Source organism: Marmota monax, unplaced genomic scaffold (genome assembly GCF_021218885.2).
Source record: "Marmota monax isolate L192 unplaced genomic scaffold, Marmota_monax_Labrador192_F-V1.1 WCK01_AAM20220418_F8-fsc00017, whole genome shotgun sequence".
Taxonomy (NCBI): Eukaryota; Metazoa; Chordata; class Mammalia; order Rodentia; family Sciuridae; genus Marmota; species Marmota monax.
Genome location: NW_026695241.1, coordinates 1,452,798 through 1,464,775, shown reverse-complemented (window position 1 = coordinate 1,464,775; position 11,978 = coordinate 1,452,798). Strand labels below are relative to the sequence as shown.

General features: G+C 56.0%; 1 protein-coding gene across 1 annotated transcript in view; it reads left to right on the top strand.

Moving 5' to 3' along the window:
• Window positions 1-4,867: 4,867 nt before the first annotated feature.
• Window positions 4,868-11,978, top strand: part of Bdkrb2 (bradykinin receptor B2) — a 30,737-nt gene continuing 23,626 nt past the window's right edge. The window contains exon 1 of the mRNA XM_046440526.2: window positions 4,868-5,185. The gene's annotated coding sequence lies outside the window, so the exon portion shown is untranslated. The remainder of the gene's footprint in view (window positions 5,186-11,978) is intronic.

The window sequence follows — 11,978 nt, the reverse complement described above, 5'->3', positions numbered from 1 at the left end:
CTTAGGACTTGTTTCCCAGGGGGTTAGGGTTCAGTTCACTCCAGGTCTCAGAGCTGGAAGGGGGGACACCAGGCTCAGAGAGGCTCAACTGAGTCCCAGAAGCGTGTTCCCCAGAGGCCAGGCTTTCACACCAAGACTTGCTTCAAATGCAGAAAGAGGGCCGGGAGGCTCTGTTGAGCAGGGACAGCAGAGGACCCACCCCATGGTAGACTTCCTGCCCAGGTCCCTTCCTGTGTCGGCCACCCACTGACACTGAAGGCCAGGACAGGGGAGGAAAGGGGGAGATCAGGCACCTGAGTTCCTCCCGCTCCCAGGGAGGGGAAGGCTGAGCAGGTGAGTTTGGTTTCTGTGGCGCTTCCACTGGCCTGATGAGAATGCACGACACCAGACGCACCAGACACCGAGTGCAAATTGTATAATTTCAGCAATTTCTCAAACAAATTGAATGAACTAATGTTTGTGTTTAAAACTGGCACTGGAAAACATCAAGGTGAATGGCAGGGCATGAGCTAATGATTTAAGATTTTATTTTTTCTATACTTAGAACCATATTAAGTATCAAATTATTAAAAACACATGCACACACACACACATACGCACACACATCATGACACGTCAAAGAGAAAAGGCACAGAAGACAGGGAAAGCTTTTTCTTTTGAACCTCTAGCAGCAGTTCTCTCCTGCTTTCCAAAGAAGGGGACCCACGTCCTCTGTAAGCACCATTGGCACCAGGGCCAGGCTCTTGGGAAGGGGAGTGGCCAGAGGGTAGGCGGCATGGGCAGCAAAAGAGAACAGGAAAGGGAGAGTCACACACTAAAATGACATGTGTCTGATCCCACTTGTGTAGGACAGGGTCACCTAAGATGTGTAAGAATGCGACCAAATGGCTAACCTCCAAGCAGTCCCCTTGCCCGGGAACTTTCACTTTTTGTCTTACACATCAAGCTCAAAGAGTAGAGAACTGCATAAATACTATAGATATTATCAGTTTTTTAAAAAGCTGCCTCTTCATTGCTGGGGGGTGGACCGCAGCTAAGGAGTCGGACTTGGGTTCAGACCCCAGCTCCGCCATTTGCAATCTGTAGGAATCAGGCCAAGTAGCCTCCCAGCCTCTGCGTCCTCGTCTGTGAAATGGGGACAGTGACTGGTAACCATGCATGGAGCAGTGGGAAGTCAGTGGACGGCCTTGCCCTGTGCTTAGAGGGGGCCTGGTCCAGAGACCACTCTGTAGGCAGCCAGGAGGGGCCACAGGGGACCAAAAGAGGCCATGAGCGACGGAGGTCCTGAGCCCTGGCCTGCGTTCCAAGACGCGCGCAGGGCTGTCCAGGATCTCCTGAGGGGACCAGACGAAGGCAGAACATGGACCAGGCACGTTTTTCTTCCTGCCGTGTCAGAATTAACTGAATAACAGCAACTCACAAGCCAGTTCCATCAACTTTGGTTCTCAGAAAACACTCACCGTGCATTTAGGTTCACGGCCAAGGCGACCCCCGTCCTTTTATTCCATTCTGGTTTTAAGAATCAACATCTGTGACCCTCAAGTCCCACCTCACACTTACTGGTCATTATCAAGCTTGGAAAGGGTCAAGGTGGCATCAGGGTCACTGGAGGCTGCAGCTAGGGCAGAGAAGGACCGGAGGCCGGGTGGGCACAGCTGAGTCTTGGGGGATCCTCCTTTTATGGGTGGGTGGCTCTGTGAGGTTGATAAGCTCCTGATGGGATCTGGGATGTCCGGGAACTTCTGATTTAGTGTGATAAGTTGGCACAATTAAGTTGCTTATCAACGTGTGCCTCACTGGGCGGATGGCTGTGGTTTACTGGTACAAACAAGGCATGGAGTCATCGACCCGGGCTCTGGACTCACAACGGAGTAGCTCATGGCTTTATAAGCCAAGTCCCTTGGGGGCTCTGCATAGCTTGAGGCCTGCTGTTCTGTCCATGGGCTGGATCAGCAGGGCCCAGCCTGCCCTTCACAGGTACCAGGGCCAACCAGGCAAATGGTACAGGCTCTGCAAGTGTTTTGCTCCCATCAAAATCAGAGTCCTTCCTAGTCCACCTTCCAGTTTTCCAGGACTAGCCCGTCTGAGACAGAGGTCTGGTCAGGCCTTCTCAGGGGGCTGCTGATTGATAGGGGTCAGCAGTGGCTTTCTGGCCAGGACCCTGGGTTCTAAACAGAAGCACAGCCCACCACGGGAGCCTGAGAGATAACAAACAGCCTTCCTGGGAGGTTTAGAGGACCTCTCTCACACACAGAGACTGGTGCAGAGAATGTTCTGGAACATTGAGATAAAGCACTGGACAGAATGAAAACACCTGTTCATGAGCATGTGTACTCTACTGTTCTGTTTTGTTTGGTCTCTTCTTCAGGTTGGATATGGGGGCTTTTCCCCAGAGTAGGGTTGATTCTTCAGTTCAGGCATAGGGTGCCTACTATGTGTAGGTGATAAGTAGCAGTAAGTAAGATAGGGTTCCCTGGCTCCTGAGTTTCTCAGCCCACCGAGGAAAATCCCAGGGCTGTGACAGGGGACGTGCAGACGGACATGGTCAATCGGCAAGGGTTTCAGGCAAAGCCCGAGTACCTCCTGCGGGAAGAGCAGGCCTACTGAGCAGGGCAGAGGAGGGGCTTTACAGGCAGACACTGTGACGTGTGCAAAGGCCCAGGGCCCAGCTCCATCCCGCCCTATGTGGGAGCCCAGGGGACTTCATGGATCTAAAGTTGAGAGGGCTGGGTGTGTCTGGCAAGAGAGGCGAGGGCCCTGGAAAGAGGGTAAGAGGGGCGGGAGCCTGGGTGGGCAGTTCCACGAGGTTAAGAAAAGGGTCCTGGCTGAGTGGGAAGGTCTCCACTCCCATGGGAACAACTGGATCCCCCTTAGTCCTCCCTGAATGCCACCAGGCTGCCTGGAACCCCCTGCACAGGCCAACTGGTGAGAGTCCCCGAGGTAGACACAGCTGCAGGGACACTGGAGAAAGGGTTTAGCCAAGTTTTCTCATGGCAAAAAGGACGTGCGGACGACATGTTGATCTAGATGCAGTGTGGGTGGCCCTGAGTCACAAGGCACCCTTTGACCTGACCCCAGCCACCGGCAGGGGACTGGCGTGGGTGTGTCCCGCTATTCACTGCCACCTGGCCACCTGCTGCCCGGCTGTGTGGGTATCTGATAAATGAACCTGTGGGTAAGTGGGTGGGTGGAGGGAAGGACGCAGAAAGGACAGGTGGACCTGCATCTGGTGGATGGACAGGGAGAGACGTGGACGGCAGGCAGAACGAGGACATGTGGACACCAGTGCAGATGCAGGGCAAAGGGAGCCGTTGCTTTAAAAGATTTATAGACTCTTCAGCTTAGGAGGCCGAGGGGGGAGGATCACAAGTTCAAAGCCAGCCTCAGCAACTTAGCCAGGCCCTAAGCAACTCAGTGAGGCCCTGTCTCTAAATTTAAAATTTTTAAAAAGGGGCTGGGGATGTGGTTCAGTTGGTTTAATCCCAAGTACCCGTCCCCCCTCCCCCAGAAAAACTGCAGATTCTTTTGATGGAAGGACACAACATAATGATCCGTGGACAGATGAGAGGCAGAACTTACTGAGGCTTGCTATTTTGAGGAAAGAGCTTCCAGACAGAGCTACACGGGGTTTCCAGCGGGAGACAGCCAACGGGAGCTCATGAGCGGCACAGGGGTGGCGTTGGCTGGGTCTCCCGCGCCCCCTGAGGACTGGCACATTGGAATATTACTACGAGTTCCAGGGTGCGAGGACTGTCCATGGTCCTTTGGTACCTGGCCCCAGGTGCACAGCGGCCAGAGTGTGAGAGCCCAGCAGGGAAGTGTTTGGAACGTGAGCTCATCTGCAGCTCCGAGCCCCCCCAGCCCTGAGCCAGGACTTCCAAACTGGGTCACAACAACATAAAACCAAGGACCAAACAGCCCTCCACTGCAGCGCTGGGTGGACAAGGGTGAGGTGGCCGTTTCGTCCAGAGTCTCCCAGCCGCTGGTATACTGGATCCAGACCTCTGGGGACTCAGTGTGCAGAGCCCTGCGGGGTCCAACCCAGAAGAGACTCCCCAAGGTCCCTGTCCCTGTGGGCTCTATAAATGGACCCCGTCCATCACACACCCCCTCAGTGATCAACCTCGCCCCAGGACGGAGCACGTGCTCGGCAGTGTGTCCGGGGGCTCAAGAGGCCCCTGCAGGCTTCCACCCCACCAGGGAACCCAGGGCAGGAAGCACCAAGGACATCCAACAGGACAGGTGCAGATGGGACCTGGACTCTAAGTTACAGCTTGGCCGGCCCACGGCTAGCCAGGGCTGGGCCCCAGGCCATCCTCAGCCTTTCCAGGACTCGGTGTCCCCATTCCTTCATGATGGGGTTGGGCTGGGTCACTGTTTTGTAGGATTCTGAGAAGCTCAGGGGAAGGGGACATGGCAGGGGGGCTGAGACCCCATCTGCCCACCTCCCTCTGCCTGCTCTGAACCTGGTCTCCCAAAGGAGAGGTTTTGGCCTTAAATAAAAAAAAAGAGAAAAGTTGGTCTGTCTCTGCCTTTCTGAGTCGCCAGCCTCTGGGAGAGGGTGCTGAAGGCCCACCCAGGAAGCCCAGCGGACAGCTCCAAGGGAATGCCTGGGGTCGCTGGGAAGAGGTCCCTGAGTTTCCTCCCTGTCACACTCGGGACGGGTACATGCCGTAAAAAGTGCCTTCAGAAGGTCCCTGCCCACCTGGCCACCTTCTGTTCACACCCGTGGGAACGCCCCCTGTGTACACCTAAAACTCAGACTCAAAACAAAGTCCTCGGGAAAATAAATCATAAATGTCACGAGAGACACTCGTTCACGTGGCCCCTCACGGGCCACCCTGGGGCAGGCTGGGACACTTGCCGCCCCGAGGCTCACTGGGCAGAAGCGTACACAGAGAACATTCCTGGGGGAACACGGAAACCTCTGGCTCACAGAGCCCAGGACTCCGGGAGAGGAAGCACTGCTCAGCGCTGGGCAGGAGCTTGGAGCAGAGCGGGAGGAGGGAGGAAGTGCCCAGGAGGGCAGTGACATCACCGCCCAGCCCTTGAAAGATGAGCCATTGGTCGCCACTCCAGCTCAGCTCCCATCCTCTTCTCAGAGAGCTAGGGACGGGTGGGGACATCAGGCAGCCCCAGGACCCAGGAAACTGCCAAAGTGCCTGCACAGCTTGCTCCAGACAAGGTGGGTGCCCGGCAGGGGTTGATCCAGCACAGCTTTGGTGAAAGGACCCTCTGTCCCAGCACGAGGGAGGGCGAGCTGGGGGCAGACTCGCAGGCTCCAGAGGGAGCTCCGTTCCTGGGGAGTGTGAGCAAAGTTCTCTTCCTTCCCTAGGTCAGAAAAGTGGCCTGGGGAGAAGGGCAGTCAGCAGGAGGGATTGTCTGGTTTGTTCTGGGTTTGTCTTTTGCGCGAGTTTGGTGTGAGCAGCTTCATGATTTGGTTTTTGTAGCTCCTGGGTTGACACATTGGGCTGAAGCAGCAGGAGCCACAGGTGTGGAGCGTCAACTCCAGAATGGGACTTTCCACTCATGCTGTGCCATTCACTTGTCCTGTGTTACCCTGGACAAACTATGTAACCTCTCTGAGCCTTGGTTTCTCTGTCTGCAAAGGACCCTGCTCTCCTGCTCCCTAGGGAAGGAAGAGGTTAACTCAGACAGTAGAGAGGCTTTGCATTTGTCCAGTGTGCTCTCCGTGGCTGGTGGCTGCTGCTGGTGACTTCAGTTCAGACAGGCTTTGTGTCCTCCTGTCAGGGTCCTGGCTGGGAGTCCCAGATCTGCTCTCACCCCACGGGGGACAGACACTGTTGGACAAGTTATTTTGCCCAGGTCCTGAGCCACAAAGAAGCCGTGCAAAGACAGGAATGGGCTGTTACCTCCGAGGGACCACATGGTGGTGCTCGGGGCGGGCTGCCAGGAGCTCGTGGGCCTGGGCGGGTAGAGGTGCTGCTCCCGGGCAGGTTGCGATGTGCCTCTATGAGTCACAGGCCGCCTGGGCTCCGCCACCCACAGGAAGTGGGGGCTCTGGCTGGGCGTGGTGGGGGGCTCCTCGGCCACCCCCAGCGCTTGTTCTTCCGAGGGGTGGCCTGGGCAGGGTAGTGACGCAGGGACACTGCCCTCGCCCTGGCTGCGCTGGGGAACTGGGCCGTGCCCTCCCGTGCCTAGGCAGCATGAGGGGATGGGGACACTTCATAATTGTGAGCCCAGAAGCTTGGAGAAGAGGTCGCTGTGTTTCCCCTGCTCGGCTGGGAGTGGGGGACACGTTGAAAAGGACGCATGTGCCCCAGGGGACCCCAGGACCCCGGGTCACCTGGTCCTGAAGTTCATGCCCTGTGACGTCCCACACAATTGCAGGCTCCCCGGCAGCCACAGGCTTCGGCCCCTCCCTGTGCGGACTGGGAAAGTGAGTGTGGACGCAGAGGGCCTGCAGAGCCCTTGCTCGGTGTCGGGGACCCTGGGCCACTGTGGGGCTCGGGCTCTTCGTCTGTAAGCAGGGGACCTCTGGATGACTGAGCCCAGACGGTGGGTCCAAAGGCTCTGGAGTGGACCAAATCTGGCAGATGCTGGTCAAGGGGAGTGGACAGGGGAGAGTGGACGGGGATAGCCATGCCCCGTGACCTCTGCTGACCTGGTGACAGGCTGGATAAGTTCAGGGGCTCGAGGTGGAGCCAGGGCTGCCTCTCTCGTCTGCTCGGGGTGGAAGAGCAGCCAGGGGACCCCAGCTTCCAGAAGGAACACGAGGCCACGGTCTGCGCTCGCAGCTGCCCCCTCGGCGTGAGAACCCAGCGGGTGTTTGTTGAATGACTGAAGGTGGAATGGCCGCACGAGTCCCAGCCACAGGGCAGGCACTGGGGTATTCCCGGAGGAAGAAGCCTGTCTGAGGAGGCGGTTGCCGGGTTCCGGAAACGCTGAGCTGTGGAGTCAGGGAAAGATCAGAGGCTGCGGGAGGCCTGGAGGGAGGGAGGAGCAGCCCGCAGAGAAGCTCAGGGCAGAAGAACCCCTCCACCTTCCAAAGCCAGAGGAGGCCCTGCTCCAAGGGAAGCCGTGGTGCCCCACGGGCTGCAGGTGGCAGGATGCGTCCTGCAGGTGCCCTACAGCCAGCGGCGCCCACGGCAGGGGCGCAGGTGGGGGAGAGGCCACCGACTCGGGGTGGGCGGGGCTCTGCACCTTCCCATCGATTTGGCCATGAACCTAAAACTGCTTCCCACCACCAATCACCAGAGGACAGCAGGAGAACCAGCCAGGGGCAGTGGGTGTGTTGAGTGAGGACGCAGAGCCCTTACAGGACCTCAGGGTCGTGAGCCGAATGGTCAGAAGCTGCTGAGGCCTGAGGCCCTGACGCAGCACCGCCCATGGCCCGTCCAGAATCCTGGAGCAGACAGCACGTGGTGCAGCTGCTTGTGGGCTGCGGAGCTCCTTGCTCTATAAGCCGCCTGTCCGTCTCAGGGCCGGGGAACGCACCCTTCCTCCACAGGCCTACAGCCCACCGCCCGCTGAGCAAGGGCCCACCTCCCTTCCCTGGAGTCTGCCCATGACGGTCCCGCGGGTCCTCTCCAAGCTGATCTGCTCCCTCCCCCAAGTCCTGCTGGCATTCCTGGGGGCCTGCTCCCCTAAACCAGAGCCCAGGGCTGTTTTCTGGAACAAACCCACAGAGTTAGGTGTTCCTCTGATTCTGTCGTCAAAATGGGGTCTGCAAGGTGCTGGAGGCCAGATGTGAAGGCCCCTCCTGAACAACTCCACCGCGGCTCAGAGCCCAGGGGCGCAGGTGACTTGGGATTCCAACCTGACTTTTTCAGTCACCGAGGGGGAAGCTCTCTGGGCCCCCGTTTTGTCATCTGTGCGTCGGGAGTAACGGTACCTATTTTGGAGGGCCACAGGGAGGCTTTGTCAGAAGGTGCTGTGCCGCTCAGGTGGGGGTGTGCAGCTAGCTGAGGGACAGCCCACAGAGGCCAAAGCAAGGGCCGGGGACTGTCAGAGCTTTGTTGCCTAGCAGCCTGGGGGTTCCCAGGGAAAGGAGCCCCACCCCATAAGCCAAATCTGCAGGCAATGACAGCAAGAGGGCTGTGGCCTTCCATCAGAGCTCAGATTGGCTTTGGTGGAGCCTGTCCCCGCCCCAGCCCCTCTGGGCCCTCCAAGCTCCGCTGCCAAGGAGGGACACCCAGCTCCCTGGCTAGCTAAGTGACCTCTGACGACAGCAGTGCCTGGCCGACCCTTGACCCCGGTGGGGAGTGTGCACGGTGGCCTGCAGACCCCGGTGGTCCCTTCCTTCTCGGCTTGTTCTTGAACTGACTTTTCCCACGAGGCTGTTTCTCCTCCTCTTTGGGGGCAGGGGTTCTAGGCAGCCCACTCTGTGGCAGATGAGGAAAGGCCAAACCTTCACTTCAGAATCACCTGGCACCCAGGCGCAGCCAGGCCTGCTCGGGGTCTCTGGCGGCAGAGCTGGGCACCCGAGGGCTTGCGGGCATCTGTGGGGATGCTGAAGCAGGCGGCCTCACACCACTGTTTGAAGTAAGTAGCTTTAGCAAAGGGTTTCTTCCTGGACGCCCAAGCCAGCCTCCCAGGACGGAACCACGTCCCAGAGAACCGGGCCTCCAGAGGCTCACAGCAGAGCCATCCGCAGGGGAACTTGGGCCTCACTGTTCTGAGGGCCATCTGCCCTGCCTCTCACCCAACCGGAAGGTTCTTGGGGAGGACGGGGCCTCACTCCACCCCAGCACCCAGGCGTGGCCCCGACTGGGCACTAAGAACAAGCCTCGGGCTCCTCGGGCGCCCCCCAGCCTGGTAGTTGCCCCTCACACCCACACAGCAAGCAGCCTCTCCCTCCACGAAGACTGGGGCAGGAGGTGTCACCTGGCTGTTCCTGGGACGAGCCACCCCTTCTGGACCCCACTGTGCCTGTTGAAGTAAGAATGGAAGAAGGAAACTTTGGGGTCTCCCCTCACCCCAAGCACTCAGAGGTGGGAAAGAGGGTGCACTCCTGGTCCAGGTAAAGGCCTTGGTCCGCAAGATCCCCCGAGGTAGCCAAAAACACAGAAAAAGGGGCCCGTCACATGAACCAGGGCACTTTAGACAGTGTCCCTTCCCTCCTCCTCCTCCTCTCCCTCCCCACCCCTCCCCCTCTATGTGACCTGGGGAAGACCTCTCTGAGCCTTGGTTCCCTGAGCTGTACATAATGACAGAATCCAAGGCGCAGGACTGGGCGCCTCTGAGGCGGGGACAGTCCTTCTGCAACATGGAGGTGACAGAAGGAAGTCCAGCAGGTGGCACCTCAACAGGAGGAGGCATGACCTCTGGGTCCTCCAGCACAGCAGGGGAACTATCAGAACAACCCATGACATCTTTCAAAATGACCCCCTCTCAGCACATAGCTAGATTGACATTTGGAGCAAATGCTGGTTTCTGGGACTCCTTATTGAGTGGCCCTGGTGTAGAAATGTGTGCAGATATTACGTCTTGTTTTCTTAAAAAATGAGGAGAGTGCCGATTGCCACCTGCAGAGGCGACGGTGGTGTATTTGGGATGCTTCCCCAGGTGTCCTGACGCATGGATCCAGGTACACCTGCCCAGGAAAGCCCAAAAGACCCCTAGAAAGAGACAGGTCCCCGGTGACAGCCTGGCTGTCTCTGCAGGAGAGGGCTGTCAGGGGCTGGGCAGGGCCAGGAGGGAGGCTGTGCTCTCTTTTGTGAACACAGAAGTTTTTATTGCGCATGTAGATCCTTCTACAAAAATTTAAATATAAAAGAACAAAACAAACTGGAATGGAAATAAGGGGACAGAATGGGCTCCTGTTCCCCTTTCTGCAGCCTGCATCCATCCTGAATCTTCCTCTGGGTGAGGGAAGAGGACTGAAAGTGAAGGAAGAAGAGCCATTCAAGCACCTGTGCCCACACCCGAGAGCCTGCTCAGCAGAGGTGGCCAGGGAAAGGGTGGGACCCGAGAGAAGCAGGACGAGCAAACCCTGGTCATGAGAGCCACTCTGTGACCACCCGAGAAAGTGCATTCACCGAGCATCTACTACGTGCCCGGCTCTGTGCTGAGCACTAGAGCTACAGGGACCCAAAACAGCCCCTGCTCACTCAGACTCAGAGTCCCAGGAGGAATATTTTCCTGGAAAATACAAAAAAAAAAAAAAAGAAATATTGCTTCATTAAGCCATTCTAGCCACAGGGAAAATTAATAACTTTAAATAATTCAAGACAGAGGAAGACATGTTATAGAAAACATCACTGTGATCACTGGAAGCAGCTAAAGTCTAGGACTGTGGTCAACAAGTTGGTCGGAACATGATCGCGAAGCCTCACAACTGTTTAAAAGGCTGCTTAGAATAGAAGACGTGAACAACTTGAAAATAATCTGGAACTAAAACTTCATGTTATTTCAACTAAAGCTGAAAGTGGAAGGGAAGCAGAGACTGATATGTGTGTGACGGTTTCTGTCTTATCTGTAAGAAGAATAGTCACTTTTCTGCTCCTGAGGACAAGGGGTGGGGGCAGGGTCTACAGGTTTGTGAAAACCTTAGAGATAGTCATTGGAAGAGTGGAAAAGGGACCGATTACGCTGTACCCTATAAAGAATACACATTTACAGAAATTAACTCTGCCTAGACCCCAGAGAAAAACCTCAGTATGTAGATATTAATTAACAGCAATAAAGAGTCACAGGTATAGAACCGTCACAGGCTGCATGCATGACCTGACCATATGGTGGAAATTGACTCATAAACACCAAACATCACAAACATTAGAAAACACTCTTCCTCAAATCTCTTTCATCAAATCACTCATCAAAACTGAAATCACAGGTATGTGAGGAATGCTACTTATCAAATTTACGGGATGTAGCCAAAGCCATATTCAGAGGACAGTTCATGTCTTTGTATTTTTAAATCATTAAACCACAAAGGTTATAAATAAATTAACTAAATGCCAAATTCAAATAAAAACCTAGATAATGAATAATGACCCAAAAAAAGTAGAATAAAGAAAATAATATCACATAAGCAAAGTGGGGGAAAAACATCAGTATCAGTAGGTCATCCATGGAGATGCTCTCAGCTAGCTCCTGGAAGAGAGGACAGGGGAAGGGACACATCAGGAAGTGGTATGGGACATGCTGAGAATTTAAATAAAATTGAGGGCTGAGTGTGGTGGCACACGCCTGTAATCCCGGTGGCTTGGGAGGCTGAGGCGGGAGGATTGCAAGTTCAAAGTCAGCCTCAGCAACTTCGTGAGGCACTAAAGCAACTCAGTGAGGCCTGCCTCTAATAAAATACAGAATGGGCTGTGGATTGGGCTCCACGGTGACGTATCCCTGGGTTCAATCCCCAGTACAAAAAAAAAAAGAATTTGAATAGTTAACAGAGATTGATGGGTGGCAGCTCAGGGTGGTCAAGAGTGGCCTGCGGCCAGAGCAGGGGCCAGTGCCCACCTGCACCAGGAGCACATGGGGAGACCCCCTGGTCAGGGACCTGCACCAGCCCCAAGAAGCTCTCCCTCCCACCTGTCCCTGGGACTTTTGCCGAAATTCCCATATCCTGGACCGAGGCTGCCTCCCCTCCAGAAAGGTGGGCTTGCGGGGCTCAGGCTGCACCCACTCCACGGCCCACACCTAGGATCCCCGTCTCGGCTCCAGTCCTTCACACCCACGTCTCAGTCTGAGCCCACAACCCAGGCTCCCACACGTGCCCGTAACTTAGCCATTAATATTTTTAAAAAATATATTTAGAAATTAGGACCAACCAGCCTCGTTGGCCAGCAGCCTGGGACAGGCACAGACAACTGCCTGCTGAGCAACCCGAGGCAGGTTCCCGACCTCTCTGAGCCTCTCCTTTCTCTGATGCATCCGGGGAGGGACAATGACTGCTGTCTTGAAGATGTGACAGAACTGTGTGTGGAAGTTCCCACAGGGCACCAGGGGACGCAGAAGCTGGCTTATCCCCACCTTCCCGAGCCATTTACTAAGAGACTGGGATCCCTCAGCTC